The sequence below is a fragment of the Balaenoptera ricei genome, chromosome 5, assembly GCF_028023285.1.
Source record: "Balaenoptera ricei isolate mBalRic1 chromosome 5, mBalRic1.hap2, whole genome shotgun sequence".
Lineage (NCBI taxonomy): Eukaryota > Metazoa > Chordata > Mammalia > Artiodactyla > Balaenopteridae > Balaenoptera > Balaenoptera ricei.
In genome coordinates, this window is record NC_082643.1 from 117108332 (window position 1) to 117123735 (window position 15404).

Consider the following 15404-nt stretch of genomic DNA (forward strand, 5'->3'; position numbering starts at 1 on the left):
TCCCTTCTGGCTTGCAGAGTTTCTGCTGAAAGATCAGCTGTTAACCTTATGGGGATTCCCTTGTATGTTATTTGCCATTTTCCCCTTGTTGCTTTTAATAATTTTTCTGTGTCTTTAATTTTTGTCAATTTGATTACTGTGTGTCTCAGCGTGTTTCTCCTTGGGTTTATCCTGCCTAGAACTCTCTGCATTTCCTGGACTTGGGTGACTATTTCCTTTCCCATATTAGGAAAGTTTTCGACTATAATCTCTTCAAATATTTTATTGGGTCTTTTATCTCTCTCTTCTTCTTCTGGGACCCCTATAATGTGAATGTTGGTGCATTTAATGTTGTCCCAGAGGTCTCTTATGCTGTTTTTATTTCTTTTTTCTTTATTCTGTTCCACAGCAGTGAATTCCACCATTCTGTCTTCCAGGTCACTTATCTGTTCTTCTGCCTAAGTTATTCTGCTATTGATTCCTTCTAGTGTATTTTTCATTTCAGGTATTGTATTTTTCATCCTGTTTGTTTGTTCTTTAATTCTTCTACATGTTTGTGCTTTAATTCTTGTAGATCTTTGTTAAACATTTCTTGCATCTTCTCACTCTTTTCCTCCATTCTTTATCTGAGGTCCTGGATCATCTTCACTATCATTATTCTGAATTCTTTTTCTGGAAGGTTGCCTATCTCCACTTCATTTAATTGTTTTTCTGGGTTTTATCTTGTTCTGGTACGTAGACCTCTGACTTTTCATTTTGTCTATCTTTCTGTGAATGTGGTTTTCATTCCACAGGCTGCAGGATTTTAGTTCTTCTTGCTTCTGCTGTCTGCCCTCCTGTAGTTTTAATGAAAATTCAATTTAAATTGCAGTGGTTGAAGGAAACCAATTAAGCTGCCTCCCTTTACCAGTGACAGTAATTGAATCATTACTTGTCTATTTGGGCCCAGCAATGTCTTAATTAACAAAGGGTTGATCTGAGTCTGAGATGACATCTTACTCTTTGGCTGTTGAATTCTGTCTTCTTCTTCATCAAAAGAAAAATAATCAAACCTGTTAGAATGATTAAATAGGAGCTCTGCCTTTCAATCTAACCTTTAGGCTCCTGGAGTTAGGAGACATGGACATTTCCTCTTGTAAATTACATTCTAGACTGATTAATTGATTATTAAATGGGTGAACTGATCTTGAGTGGAAAAGGGATGAGAGATTAATTAATACTATTTAGTAAATATTATAATGAATTGGTCCAGAAAGGAGTTAGATACCATGCATTCCTACTATGAGTTAACCCAAATTATAAAGCCATCTCCCATTTTCCCAAGGAGAAGGTCCAAAATGAGGTTTGTGGCTTTTTTACTAACTATACCATATTAATATTTAATTATAAATACATAATTGTAAAATATTAACTTTTAATATTTAATTTATTAAATAAGTTTTAAAATATGCAAATTCACTTTTATAATTACCTTATTTATATAAAAATATGCTTTTCCACATTTCTTGAAAATATTTTATTCAAGCTTTTAACATGTATCTTACAAAGTAGTATCATCACCCTCAGAGTTTCTTGTTGAATCCTCTTTGTTGAGAGAACATAATTTTGCCAGACCACATTTTTTAAGCTAGAACATGTGTTGGATCAGTATATGTTATTCTCACTGGAAAATTTACCCTGAGAATATACAATCAGAAAACATTAATACATTATTTTATATTGTCCTATGTACATGCATTTATGATCTCCAAAACATAACCACACTTTCTGCTTTGCTTTTTAAGTAAATATTAGAAGCCTTGTTTACAATCAAACACTTAACAATTCTGAAGTCAGCCCAGTGAGAGTAATGAAGAAATATGTATTAAAGTTTTTTCTTATTTTTTTCACCAATTTATTCAGTTAATCATTTAATACTAATATTGACATATGTGGTTTCAGATTAATGTGTCTTCTTTCCCAAACTGTATTTGATTAATCAAAATTTAGTAAATTGAGAGAAGGTCTGCCATAACTAGACTTTGTAAGACCTTGGATATAAGATAACTATATCCTCTTATCTGAGGGTTAAAATTTTAGGAGGAAAAAACCTTTGGCTTATAATTGAGTATGCCCAGCAATAGTAATAAGGTTCAGGTCATAGAAATTTTATCATTGTTTTAAAGCAAATTCATACTATCATGACTTCCGAATTCTACATTCAATTTTATTTTGTATTTGTATCTGAAACTGACTATGATTAGTAAAAATTGTAACAGGCAACTTAGGAAATTCTCTAAAGGTGTTCATATATTATATAAAAAGTGATATACACACTACACACTCTCTTTTATTAGACCAAGAGTCCTGTGGAATATTCTTCTCCTTTTGTGTAAGGTCTTTTTGCTGAGAGAAGTAAATTATTAGCAGTGATATGTGGAAGCAATTTAATTCAACCTTAACCTTAGGGCTTTTCCCTTTAAATGTAGTAATGTCTAAATTTGACCCTATGTTAAGAAATTATGTTTACTTGTATATTATCAACTTTTACTAATGGCAAGAAACAAACCCAAAATTGCAGCAGCTTTCCACAAGACACATTTTTTATTGATGTGGATGTAACTTGAAAGCTGTTCTTTGCTGGGCTCCACTGAGCTCAGCCCAGCTGCATGAGTCCTCTCACACCTGTATCCATTCTAAAGGAGGCGCCACCATCTGAGACATGATGTTCTCATGGCAGAGGACAACTGCTTAGATAGGACAGAGCCAACCCAGGCAAAGCATTTAAAGCTTCTATTTGGACAGGTGTATGTCACACCTACTCACACTCCATTGACTAAAGCAAGTCTCATGGCTAAGCCAATGTCAATGGAACAAGAGGGTGTATTCCCTACCAATGGGGAAGCATGGCATGGGTGGGGAGGAGCCAAATAATTGTGAGCAAATAATAACTCTACTCTAGCCTGTTAACTGATAGCTAAATCATTTTGCTGAGTATCTTTTAATTTGTAAAATTTGCTTAAACATCATTAGAATTAAAGCTAATGTAATTGAGTGTGAAGGACATACACTGCTTTTGAGTACCTACAATGGCCATGAAATTGGATGAAGATCAATCACATGAAAATCGTATAAAAGTTGAGAGAAGACACTGAATATATTTTCTAAGGTACTTATAGTTTCTCATGATACCATTAATAATAATTTCCTTTATGCTTTTTAAATTCTCAGATAATTTTCATGTTTAAGGTCTATTTGGAAGTTTTTCTACCCTGTACTATTCCTGTCAGTGCAGTATCCAAATCTGGTTCTCTTCCGGCTCTCCTAGAGCTTCTAGGAGGTATTTCATTTCGTTTAGTATTTCTGCTAAAGTAGTTAGACTAAACTCTTTTCTATATATATCCTATGGAACGGATATGTAGCTTCAAGAAGTTAATGTATAAGAAGGTACATAGCATATGGAATGCATTCTAAAAGTCACATCCTTTTTTAGTCCTATGATTTCATTATGAAAATGTTGATATATTTGCTACTTTTAAGAAATACTTTATCGTTAACTTTTGCCATGATGTCCTCAAATTCTTAAGAACAGCTTATCCTGATTTTTCTCATTGTCACTGAAAGCCTGGGAGTGATAATGAACAGAAGAAGAAAAACAATTTTCCCACCACTTTCTGATGATGTCTCTAAGCCAATCATATGTCCTAGATCACCAGAGGCAATTCCAATTTAAAATATGCTGCTTCACTTCCCCATAAGTATAATTTTATATATGACATCTATTTTTCATGTTTTGGTTCACAAAAATATGCTATCCTTGGAGCTTCCGGGTTGGTGAGCATGGAGATTCAGGGAAAGGGGTGCCCTAGGAGATGGCATGAAAGCTCCATGCCCTTTCCCATTACCTCGACCTATGCATCTCTTCCATCTGGCTGTTCCTGAGTTATATCCCTTTATAATAAACCAGTAATCTAGTTTTGGGTTCTGTTCCCAGGTTATGTGTTCCTTCTTAGACAAATTGACAGAAGAATTAGGAGAGGATACAGAAAGAACAGTTTATGATGATTAAAAATTTGCCACCAAGAAAGCCCTTGAAAATATAGGGCTCACACATATTATTGAATCACTTTTTCTCTGGGCATATATTCCTGGATTTTTCATGGCTATAAGACTCTATCTATCATAAGACTCATGAAATGCATGATAAATCCATTTGCTTATGAAGCATATGGGAAATATAAGATCCAACAGAAGATAGAAGAAACTCGTGCACAGAGAGTCCAATTAAAGAAATTGCCAAAAGTTAACAAAGGGTTAGCCCTTAACTGAGGAAGAGGAAGAGAAGCAAAAATCTACATAGAAGAAGAAAGTTAAGAGCCTTCCTTATATTCTTTCTTACCAGCGATGGTTTTAAAGTTACATTTGAGAACCCTGACTTTCAAGGAGACAAAGAGAGTGAAGAATTTAGGCTTTTGAATTTACCTGTTTCAAAAATTAGTGAAAAAAACAAGAAGAAACTAAGATTCTTAGATTCTTCATGAAAAAGGAGAAGAGAAAGAACTGGAAGGAAAACCAAGTGATGCAGAAAATTTTGAGTTCAGATGTTAAAAAAGATGGGGTTGAAGAGGTCAGGAAGTAGCACAGACTTCTCCACCAAGTGGAAGCAGTAGGAAAGACACAAGGAGAACAAGCAGATGGTCCTCAAGCCCCAGTTATATGTGATCAAAGCAGGAGAAGAACTTGGAAGCTTCAAAGACTCTGCCACCAACCAGAAGCAGATGAATAAAACCCTTGAAGATCGTTTGAAACTTGAATCAGAAAATGGGACATTGAGTGTATCAGACACTACAATTGGCAGTAAACAATTGACATTCACATTAAAGAGGTCTGAATAGCAGAAGCAACAGGAGACTGAGAAGTTGCACTGACAGGAAAGGAAAACACTTCCTGGTTCAGCAGGTCACCTGAAGTTAAGACACAGAAGAGGATGGCTGTTTCTTTGAATTTGGAAATGATCCTACTTGTGATTTGAAAGGAGGACCTCTCCCACAAATTGATCATCATTAGAGTACATTAAACACAGAGAGGGGAATGCACATTTTTAATGTTTTGTATAAATTCCAGATGCAACTAAAAAGTTAAAGATTTGACAACTTGTCCCTATGCCTTATGGGTCAGACTTTGAAACTGGACCCCTTCCCCCCACCAAAATGGTCAGTGTGTCACCCCCAGGGTGCTTTTTGTAAGTTGCTTCTCCCCATAAACATGGTCATTTTCCCATGGTTTTAATCAAGTAAGCCAGGTTGTTATTTTTTAACAGTGTAATATGTGTGCCATGAAATGGAAGGTTATCCTGTGCTAAAAATGAAGCTTGATCATGCTCTGGGAACTTCTTTTCTTGCAATACCTGCTTCCATTCACTATCCAGTCAGTGGCCCAAGCAGTGGGAGCTGCAGACCAGTCTTCCAACGGCAGACTGAGCTCTCCATTCTTCAGTAGGGAACTGCCGGATAGCACAGAGGGCACCTGCCAACCTTCAGACCAGCCTGGGACCTGGGATTGAGTAGCAGTAAATTTGGGAGCTGGAGCAGTTCATTCATCCTGAAATTCCTCCTTGGTTATAGCCTTTTAAGCAGCCTGATCTTCTTTTTCAGTCTATTTCAGACCTCTGAAGGAGTAGAGATTAGGTGTGACCTCCCATGGGTGTTCACAGGAGAAGGTGCCACGCATGTGCAGAACTTCCTTGGCCAGCATGTACCACATCAGACTCACTAAGTGAGCCCCTTTGTTGTTATAGGGGATGGTCTCTGTCCTTCCTGCTAGAGCCTTCACATAGTGCAGAGGACAGTCTGTGTTATACTGAGTGATTGTAGGCGGGTTAACATAAGATGCCTCTGTGACAGGCTGGTGGTCAACCCTCGGATCCGTAATCACCAGAAATCATGACCCCCAGAAGGCTGCCTGGATTTGGTTGGTGAATATTCCAGGAGTTAAGCAGCCAGCAGTAGGAGTGGCTCCAGTGACAGAAGCAAACTTCAGCACAGCTCAATCACCAGTAACCTTGGAGGATATGATACAGATATCAGCTGAGTTTTCAATGGCACAAGCTGCCGGCAAAGGCTTCTAAGCTTTTCCCAGTTTCTCTTCATATTTATGATGTAGATGTCACTGCTTTTTTTTTTTTTTTTTTTTTTTGTAGATGTACTGTTCCATTTGGAAGTCAAGGTTGTTGCCACCTAAGTGGGTTCCTGCTGCAAGGAATTTGTGGACATCCTCCTCCCTCATTAGCAGAATATCAAGGGCTCTGGACATGGTGAAAGTTTCCATTTAACTTATGATAGGAACCCAGAACAATGCTGTATGGACCCCTCTATGGGTAGTGCAGAAAGGTGAGTTGTATTTTGATTTGTATTTTTATTATTATCAACTTGCACATTTTTTTATGTGTATTGTCGGTTTATATTTCTTCATTTGTGAATTATCACGATGTTTTCCCATTTTTCTTTGGAGACTTTGTCTTTTGCTAAGTTGGAAGCATCCCTTATAGATAGTAGCTAGTTTCAACACTCATCCCTCAAACGTGTTGCTAAAATACTTTCTCAGTTTGGGGCTTTCTTTTTAAAATTCTTTAAAGGTATTTAACAAGCAACTTTTATTTGTACTTTTTATAGTTTTTGACCAAAAATGAGGTACTGAAAATAGGTTTTCAGGAAAACTAATTTAGCAGTGGTAGGCAGGGTTGATTAGCTAGGGAAAGCTCAATTAAAATATCAGTTCATAATCAAAAAGTGAGACAAGTTTCTGCAGTCAGAAGCTGGAGATGGAAATAAAACATAATGAATAAGTATCAGATGCCTTTTAAGGGAAGAATGATAGGAATTGGTTCAATGTAGGATCTAAAGAGATATGAGTTCCAGATGATTCCAAAATTTAAGACTAAGAAAAATGTATCAGTGTTAGAAACATAAATGTTAGCATGCTACCCCATTGTTTTTCTCAAAGTTTGTTTTCTTTGATTTTAAGTAAACTGAGTTTAAGGTGTCAACAATCTACAAATATGAACACTGAAGAGTTCTTAGGAATTTTTTTCTACCACATCTTTGATAAGCATTCCAAAATAACGAAACCAAATTCATGTTTTGTTTTATTTCGTTATAACCATTATTTGTGTTGTTAGCTAGTGGCCCCCAGGTACAGAGGATTTTCTCAGTCTTCCCTCTAACTTACTACTACGGTTGTGTTACTCCTCCTGTCCCATATTGGTCCCAAGTCACAGGTGTGTGATCTGCTGTGACATGAGACTCCAATCTACTCTGCTTCCATCCCTGCCCCTATGTTCCAGAATTACCACCCACTACATATCTAAGCCCAAGCTTACTACATATATGGAATCATGGGCAATGGCAAATGGCTTGGCTGATCAGGAGCCTGGAAAGAGAAAGATTAAAAGATCAGGTTCAAGGAGGTCTGAGGTAGAGGCATGTGGATGGACACAGGAGAATGGGCACATGTGGAGAACAAAAAGTAGCACTGACACATTGCTGTCTCTTGGTACAGGACTGTGACATCTTGCTTATAAAAGGTTGTCATAAGAATCCCATAGAGAGGATTCTCTGCTACTTTCTCTGTCCATCTGACAATCTCTTATCCACGATCCAAAATCCAAAGATTTCTGACATCCAACCGTTATTTATTTTGCAAATTCATTTGGCAGCAGAAATTTAGTTGAACTGACATGATGACATTTATATTTTTAATTCTTATTAATAAAGCCAATAAATTAAAGAGCCCAGATGTCACGTGATTTTCCAGTACAATAAGGATTACAATGGTGAGAAGAGCACCCACATTACTAAGAATGCAGGTGGTGGCTCTTTTCTACAGGCTGGGGCAGGAGAACGTGCTGTAAGACTAAGCTCACTGACAACAGTAGAAATGAATAAAATCCCCAAACAATAAAGGCCAGTGGTGTTGCTTAACCATCAAAAGCCTGGTGGGTGCAACTGATCATAATGACCCTCATATCATCTATCACTGTCGCACCAGTGCCTCTTCCTCAGCTCACATCTATGGCTGCAACGAAGATCCTTTACAAACAGCTTATGAAGGGGCTTGCGTTCATGAACGGGTAAGCTGGGGATGTGGGTACAAGACAGAAATAGGTGGCAACGGCACTATAGCCTCATTCAGGGTAAGACAGAGATGATATGAAATCATCTCAATGAGGAGAGGTTCAGACAGCACCCTGCTCATCCATTTTGTGTGGACAGAGAAGTGGCGCAAGCTTAGAATATGTATGGAATCATGGGCAATGGGAAATGGCTTGGCTGATCAGGGGACTGGAAAGAGAAATGTTGAAAGACAAGTTTCAAAGAGTTCTGGGTAGAGACATGGGATTGGGCATATGAGAATGGTCACTCATTGTGGAGATATTCATATCACATGTTAATGCCCACCAGAGATCTCCACCATGAAAGCAGAACTAAACATCCTGGTAAATAAAACTGAATTGGCCAGTTTACACAAGCCAGCCTCTGGCATCAGCCACCCTGGTGCTGACACAGTGGACACAGAAAAGAAGTTTCCATGATGACAGAGTTGGAGGCTATGCAACCATATGGGCTCCTACTTGCCAAAGCCACAAAATGTCCAACGTGCCAGCAATAAAGACCATTGCTGATCTGTTCATATGGCACCAACTGGTCACGGGAGGCCAGCTGAATACATTGGACTCCTTCCGTCTTATAAAGTATAGTGATTCATTTTGATAAGAACAGGCACATATTACAGTTATGGAGTCGTTTTTCCTACCCATGATACCTTAGCCAGCACCATTGTCCTAGGGTCTGTAAAACATATGATTCAGCACTACAAGACTCCATGTAATATTATGTCAGATCAAAGGAACCATTCTATAGAAAAGGGTGTTTGTAGACGGCCCATGACATGATTCACCAGACATATTACACTCAGTGCCATCCAGAAGCTTCTGGCCAGATAGAGAAATGGAATAGCCTGCTGAAGGCTAAGCTGAAGTTCAGAGAAGATGCTTTACAATGACTCCATTCCTTCAGGACTTAGTGTCCACTTTAATTCAAAGGCCTTTATATGATGGTGTGTGTCCAGTAAGTAGAATGTATAAGTCCAGAAACCAAAGTGCAGAAGCAGGATTAACCCCGCTTATCATCACTCTCAGTGATGGCAAACTCACCTGGCAAATTTGTGCTTCCCATCCCTGCCACTCTGGGCGCTCTTCCATCAAAAAGAAACATTTCCACTAGGACACAGCAAGAGCCCTACTGAACTATCAGCTAAGGGTTGCCTCCTAGACACGTCATGTTCCTCTTGCAAATGACCAGAATGTGAGTGGAGTTAGCACACTGGTAGGAGTAATTGACCGTTTTTCACCAGTAAAAGTAATACAAAGGGGGCAGGGAACAATATATCTGATATTCAGATGATCATTGGGGTACCTCTTGGTGTCCCCTTCCCAAGTTTTGGTGGTCAATGGAAAAGTTTAGTAATATTTTTCTGAGAAAACTTGGTGACCTGGGGCTCAGAAACCTCAAGGATGGTGGTCTGGGTCATGCCAAGGAATGATAAATGTCCTTTCCTGAACCTCTGGCTCAAAGTCTGATTCCTGTAGAACCTATCCTGAGACTGCATGTTTATTTAAGAGTGACACCTCAGACATGGCTGGAAATGTCATGTACTATATGGTATAAATACTGTATTCCTTTTTTAAAATATGAAAAGCTTTTAATTCTAAAGTGTTGTCAGCCCCAAAGTTTTCAGATAAAGGATTTCAAACCTGCATTTACCGAATAAAATAGACTAGGGGAAAGAGGCTATAAGGATTAGATTATGGATCTTTTATGCATCTTTTATGTTTGCTTATGACCAACACTTCCACACTTTGTCTTATTTCTTCTTTGCAAAAATCAGTCTTCCTCTACCACTGCCTGACTCAGGAATCTTCCATAAGCCTGGCTTTCCAAGAAGGTTCACTTTTCCTTCTCATATAATCTCCAAACAATGACATCTAGAAGACCTAATGTTCATCTTCAAATTTTTATTAGATTATATCTTTCTCAGTACAAATATTTAAGTATTTTCCGAGGAATACCCTCCTCAAATTTTCTAAATTAAAATTAAGCAAATTATCTGCTACTAACAGCCCGGGATTAGACATGTTTTCTCTTTGACACGTTACAGAAGTTGCTTGGCAAAGATGAAGAGTAATGACTAGAATGAACACTTACAACTAATGATTAGGATTATACATTCTATCTATATTTCTCAAAAAGATTGCTTCCTTGTAAACACTACAGTGTTTGAAGTGTTATCTGGCATTATAGCTCCATCAAGTGGTAAAATTGACATGAAACTGTAGGATTATATGCTTAGTCACCAAATGCATTCAGTTTAATTTCCATACTCGAATTCCTATCAAGGCTGTATTTATAATTAAATATCACCTCATTTCAAAACACAACCTGAGCTATTCTTAATTTGGACATTCTGATGATTTATTTATGGACAAAGATGGAGTATTTAGTTTTTTGGCGGGGGGTAAGGAAACTGAAGAAATCACATTTTCCTACTATTTATTTTGATTCTTTACTATCTATAAATTACACTTTGCTACTGGAAATGGCTATTGTCAGGCCTCAGGTCCTCGCTGACTTTTGGCCAGAGGCAGTTCCTTACCACGTGGGCCTCTCCATATGGCTGCTCACAATGTGCCATCTTGTTTCTCTCTCAGGGCAAAAGATCCAAGAGAGGAGGAGAAACAGTGAGAGAGCAAGAGCAAAATGCAAGTCACAGTCTTTTTGTGACGTAATCTCAGAAGAGACATCCCACCACTTTCACTGTTTTTTCTGTTCATTAGAAATGGGTCCAGTGTGCACTCAAGGGGAGGGGATTACACTACAACATGAATACCAGCAGGCAGGGATCACTGGGGGCCGTCTTAGAGGCTGCCTATCACAAGTGCTTTCCTGAAATAAATGCATAACCTGAAAAACTCATATGTTATAAAAATTCAAATGTATTATCATTCATTCATAGACACTAATAATTTTGTTAATAATAATAGGGTTTACTATGCTCCAGGTACTATTCTAAATGCTGACCACATATTTACTGATTAATTGTCAACTCTCTAATCCTTGTAACAACCATATAAGGTAAATACTATTATTATGCCCACCATACAGATGGGGAAATGAAGGCACAGAAAAATTAAGAAATTTGTCAGAATTTGAAACTAGGCCATCTGGCTCCAAGGAGAATATAGTGTTTAATGTGCTTTCTACTTGCCGTACAACAGAAATTCTAAATTGAAGATGAGGAACACCATTGAAAATAAAAGTAAAAACAGAATTTCAGCAATGATTCTCAGCTTCCTATTATTCCAACTGATAATTTAAAAATATAAATACAGTGACCCAACTTCTGCTTCACCTTCAATAGCCCTAGTTTACGCCAATATCCTGGTATAATTGTTAATGATTCTTTCACCCTCAAAAGTGTCCACATTTAGATACTAAATTATATACATTTATATTTTTATATATATGCTTTAAAAGTGTCCCAACACATCTGAAGACTACCACACATTTCATCAACGGAGAAAATTCAGTCTCCCCCTCATACCTCCAGGTGATTCTGATGTGGCCCTAAGGGTTGATAGTCACTTTTTTAGATAGTGAAAACTGTAAGAAAAGTAATGGTGCAATAATATCACAGAGAGTTTGCCTTGATTAGGGAGCAGCACAAATCATTTAGCTGACTCCCACACAAATCTAGAGGCAGAAACTCAAATATATTGAAAAAATTAATTATAAAAATATCATGTTGTTTTTAGAAGTTGTCTATGACTTTGTCTTTTAGAAATGCAATGTAAAATGTGGGTCTGGTTAAGGTGATTAATTTTTTCAGTAAAGATATCCCAATTAGACAGATTATAGTCCAAGATTTTTAAGAAATTATTTTAGGTTGCCTATGTTTATTAAATTGAGTTGCTAAGCAGGTAAATGCATACATTATTAACAAAACATTTATTTTTCAAGTTAGTAAGGACTAAACAGACTAAAAATTGTTGAAACAGATACTCAGAAGTAAATGTATAGAAAATAACTAAGAACATGCAAATTTTCAGATACTGCCATAGCAGAGAAAGGTTACACTTTGATCTTTAGCCAGAAGAGGGCATTACATGACTACCATTTGGTGGTGTGTTACTATATGTTCTTTTTAAATCTAGAAAGACTAGATCTATGAAAAAAAAAATGAATGATAGCATCCAAAAACTATACACTGAAATTATTTAATAAAAATAATTTTCCAGGGACTTCCCTGGTGGCACAGAGGTTAAGAATCCGCCTTCCAGTGCAGGGGATGGGGGTTCGATCCCTGGTCAGGGAACTAGATCCTACATGCATGCCACAGCTAAAGAGCACATGGGCCGCAACTAAGGAGCTGGTGAGCTGCAACTAAGGAGCCCAGGAGCCACAACTAAGGAGCCTGCCTGCCGCAACTAAGACCTGGTACAACCAAAATAAATAAATGAAATAAATAAATCAGCTCATTTTAAAAATAATAATAATTTTCCAAATGATTCTGCTTAAAGTAGTCAGCTTTCTTTCTACCTGAGAATTTAATAAACTTATTATTTCATTATACATATGGTCACTATGTTTTATTACAGCCAAGGATTTAAGATGGAGGAAGATCATTCATTGTTAAAACTTACAGGACCCTAAGAACCCCCCATTCTAATTTCTTCATTTTACAAATGATACAGCTGAAGTTCAGAGATGTTATGTGGCATGCCTGAGATCCCCAGGGCTGGCACTGTCATCTGAGACTGTCTCCTCTAACCATTCCCCTGAGACCCGCCCTTCTATAGTCTCCAGCTCACCATCACATCAAAGCACCACCCCAAAGGCTGACATGGGGGGCTGAATGATTCATGTCAGAACCTCCAGCAGCACTGGCAACACCAAAAGAAGAAGTAGCAACTCACTTGTAAATATGCAAGTTAATACAATTTAAATATAAACATTTTCCACTGTGACCATACCTAAGAAATGTTTCTAGTAGAACAAAATTCTCTTCTTTTCAAAATGAAATCAAAATGCTTCTCCATAAAAGGGACACAAGAGAAGATAGCAAGCCCTACATTACTTTTCCTGCTGGCCCAAATAATGTTGGCCTCTGGTCACAAAACAATAGTATTGTAGAACCAGACGTCAGCAATCAGATTGTCTCTCTTATTTATAAACATTTTATAATGAAGAATCTAAGGCCCTTGGAGGTTAAATTATTGGCTCAAGGACACAAACCTGGCAAACGTCAGAAGTGATGGATCACTTAAGGTCTGTGGAAGGCAGAATTCTATGATGTCCTTTTCCCCGGTGTTGTTTCCCTGATTAAATGACCTTCCGAGGCCAAAGGAATTTTGCAGATGCAATTAATGTTACTAATCAGTTGACCTTAAAATAGAAAGATTATCCCAGTGGGCTTAATTTAATCACATAAGCCCTTTAAGGGAGGATAATTTTCTCCAGCTATGGGCAAGGAGGACCTCAGATGTTTTCAGAGTATGAGAGGAATTGGATGTGAAGAACTAACGTTCTCCATCCTTGAGATGGAGGGCCAGGTGGTGAGGGAAGCCAAGACTGAGAGCAGCCCCAGATGACAATGAAAGGAAGACCTATAACTGTGAATAACTGAATTCTGCCAAGGATATAAAATAAATTTGGAAGCAGATCCTTCCCAGCACATCCAGATAGGACCCCAGCCCCAGCATCTTGATTTCAGCCCTGTGGGATCATAAGCAGGGAACCCAGTTGAGCCCACATGGAATTTTGACTAACTGTAAGATAATAAATGGATGTTCTTTTAAGCTGCTGAATTTGAGTAATTTGGCATATAGCAATAGAAAACTAATACTAGGACTAACTTGAAAGCAGAAAGCATTTGAGATTTTAAGAAAGAGGGACTTCAACCTAAGGATTTTCTTACACCCATGATAAGAGAGCAGAGAAGCTAAATGGAACACAGTGAGGCAACGCTGATTAGCAGCTACAGAAAGCTACTGCCACCCCAAGGTCAGAGGACAGTGGGAAGTAGGCGACTGGAGCCCATGGGTTGGATTCACACAGCAGCAGCTGGAACCAGAGAAGCCTGTCCAGGTGGTACTTGAGGCCATTGAAAGAGCTGTGGTAACTGCAGGACCCACAGCCTGAGGCATAGGGAGGGGGTGAGTCTTCCTTCTTCCGCCTTCCAATCTTCCCAGAGTGTCTCCCATTGACTAGACCCTGCTGGATACTTGGTGATACAGGAGCCTGAGAAAGAGCATGTAGAGGTCAGCATCCTGCCACACAGAGCAGAGCAGGGAAAGGACAAAAAACGGGTCTATGGCAAACCAACCCAAAACAGACACAGATAGTGTCAGAACCTTCAAGAAGACAAGGCAGTTAGAGTTCAGGAACTGTGCCAGGTTATTTATATGTGTTATCTCTCTTAGTTCATACTTGGTATGAATAGCTTCTTTTTTGTATTCCTATCTTACTGACTAGGAAATCAAGGTCTAGGGAAGTTCAAAATATTTGCCCCAAATTATATTGCCTTAAATAATAGATGTTGTTTTAAGTGCAGGTTTATGTAACAATCATGAGCCAACTTGAAGGAGTCACCAGGAAGCCCTATAAACGCTACCATTTGAAGCTGTAGGAAAATATGAATAAGGTAGAAAAATTACACGCAATTTTATATTTTACTTCCCTAAATAACTTTCATTTTTACTGGAAAGAAAATACATTTTAGATCATTATTTTCAATAGTTCCGCAGTTCAATAGATTTTGTGTTCACCTGCTGGGGTTAGGTTTATCATTCCTCCAGCTATAATATAAGACATTTCCACTTATAATCACAGAATTAAATCTGCATGAAGGCTCACAAGATTAACTTGTACGTGCATTTCCAATGTTACTTTCTGAGATTTACATTCCAAAGATCTATGTTGCAGTAATGTTATTTCGTGTGGAAGAATTACCTGCTTCTTTTTAGTGTTAATTTAATATATTAATAATAAAGTATGCCATGACAGAAGGGCAGGAAGAGGAATATTTATGCCTAGTAGAGCAATGGTCTCCAAGTCAAATATAAACAACATTGACCGGAGTGGGGAAACACGTTCTATTTATATTTAATTTTACCTAAAATGAGAAACAATTAGTCTTTTATACTCTTTAATGTAAATGTATGGATCACTGCTGACACCTTCATCAGCTCTGCAGGTCAGATTCTCATATGGTTCCACATTCCTAATACCTCCAGAGCATCCTGATGTATTGAAGATGTCATTTTTTTTTAAAATTTATTTATTTATTTATTTATTTTTGGCTGTGTTGGGACTTCATTTCTGTGCGAGGGC

General features: G+C 37.8%; 2 pseudogenes; one reads left to right on the forward strand and one right to left on the reverse strand.

Moving 5' to 3' along the window:
* Positions 1–1316: 1316 nt before the first annotated feature.
* LOC132366272 (nucleolar protein 10-like) lies at positions 1317–4961 on the forward strand (annotated as a pseudogene).
* A 355-nt stretch (positions 4962–5316) lies between these two features.
* Positions 5317–6270, reverse strand: LOC132366273 (small ribosomal subunit protein uS2-like; annotated as a pseudogene).
* Between the last annotated feature and the right edge of the window lie 9134 nt (positions 6271–15404).